This window comes from Bos mutus, chromosome 7 (assembly GCF_027580195.1).
Source record: "Bos mutus isolate GX-2022 chromosome 7, NWIPB_WYAK_1.1, whole genome shotgun sequence".
In the NCBI taxonomy this organism is placed as follows: Eukaryota; Metazoa; Chordata; class Mammalia; order Artiodactyla; family Bovidae; genus Bos; species Bos mutus.
In genome coordinates this window covers 62,208,208-62,210,148 of record NC_091623.1, presented here as the reverse complement: position 1 = coordinate 62,210,148, position 1,941 = coordinate 62,208,208, and the positions used below count along the sequence as shown (strand labels likewise).

Here is a 1,941-nt window from a genome sequence, read left to right as displayed (position 1 = left end):
CAGATGCTAGTAAATGTTTTAAAGAAAAAAAAATGAAGCGATATAATACAGTAACTTGGTGACAGAATGACTACTTTAGGTTTAGGGAGAATTCTCTGAGGTGACAAATGCATTTAGTCTTGAAGGAAAAGAGGGCAATAGTCATGATACGAAGCCTTCTAGGTAGAGAAACTACTTTGTGCAAAAACCCTTAAGTATAGGCACAGCACGGTTTAGGAAAAGAAATAAAGCCAGTATGGCTAGAGCATAGGAAGCAAAGGGGAGAGTGTGGTGAGATGAGGCTGGAGAAATAGGCGGGGGTAGATTACATAACATAAGCATGGGAAGAAGTCTGAGTGTGAGAGAAGTCACAGGAGAGCTTTCAGCTAGAAAATTATTACTCTGGCTGCTGACTGGAGAATGGATTGTAATAAGGTAAAAGTAGAAGAAGGAGACTGATGGGAAACCTATGTCAATAGTCTAGGGAAGGAAGGACAATAAATATGTACTTGAGTTTTCAGTGGATATAGAAAACAGATTAGAAACAAAGACATGGGCAAAAATACAAAAAACAAGAAACTAGAAGTTATCATAGAAAAAAAAAACCCAACTTAATTAAATCAGAGGGTTATCTTGCTTGATATTCCAAAACAAAGACATTCATAAGTATTTCTGGGCTGAAAATAGCTTACAAAATTATAACTAAAATAACCAGGGAGAAAGAAAGGTATTAAAAAAAAGTGTAAAGCTACTACTATAATGGATACCTTAACATATGTTTTTCAATCTTAGATCAAGCAGACAAAAGATAGAGAATTTGTCTATTATTAATAATTAATAAACCTGGCTTCATAGAGATTAAACACATATCCTATAAATTCTGAATATACATTCTGGTCCAAAAATCCTAAGAATGATAGTGACTTATTAAAAGTCTCTATCTAGATAACTGTATATCAGTGCTCTCTTCAGTAGCACACATACTAAAATTGGAATGATATAGAGAAGACTAGCATGGCCCCTGCATAAGGATGACTTGCAAATTTGTGAAGCGTTCTGTATTTTTGGGGTGACCTAGAGGGGTGGGATAGGGGTGGGTGGGAGGTTCAAGAGAGAGGGGATATATGTATACATACAACTGATTTGGGCTTCCCTGGTGGCTCAGATGGTAAAGAATCTGCCTGCAATGCAGGAGACCTGGGTTTGATCTCTGGGTTGGGAAGATCCCCTGGAGAAGGGAATGGCAACCCACTCCAGTATTCTTGCCTGGAGAATTCCATGGAGAAAGGAGCCTGGTGGACTACAGTGCATGGGGTAGCAAAGAGTCAGACACAACTGAGCAACTAAGCACAACAACACAGCTGATTCACTTCATTGTACAGCAGAAAGTAACACAACACGGTAAAGCAATTATACACCAATAAAAAATAGGTATGTTAAAAAATAACTGTAAGTCAAAGGGGGAATCAAAATTGCTAGTAAATGAAAGGCAACATCAATTATCATGCTACATATTAAACATACATGAAATGGATTAGATAAAAAAAAGTTCTCAAAACACAAAGAATTCTAGGATGTAGAAAGCTGGGAAGAGTATTGCTCACACCCTAACACAACAGCAATAGCCGGATAAACCATAAAATGGTAACTTTTCCTGGACCCATCAGAGAACTGAGGTCACAGAGCAAAGAGCTAAAATCTAAGGAAACTCAGGTGCCAACACTTAAGAGGTGGAACATGAGCACATGTTTACCTGTGGCAGAACACAAAAGAATGAAACACTGGGCTCCACAGAAGAAGGTAAGAAGAATTCACACAAAACCTTTCAATGAATTGCTAAAGGCAAAGTATGGGCTACATAAGAGTATGGAACTCCTGGGAGTCACAGATACAAGGGAAATTCACACCTCTCCTGCTCACAGGAGAGACTATTTCTGTCCCCGGGGCTTTCTCAATGATCCT

General features: G+C 38.4%; 1 non-coding gene across 1 annotated transcript; it reads left to right on the top strand.

Annotated features, from left to right (window-relative positions):
* Positions 1 to 938: 938 nt before the first annotated feature.
* LOC138988744 (U6 spliceosomal RNA) lies at positions 939 to 1,045 on the top strand. Its single transcript, XR_011464999.1, has one exon. It is a non-coding gene; the product is annotated as a U6 spliceosomal RNA (small nuclear RNA).
* The last annotated feature ends 896 nt before the right edge of the window (positions 1,046 to 1,941 follow it).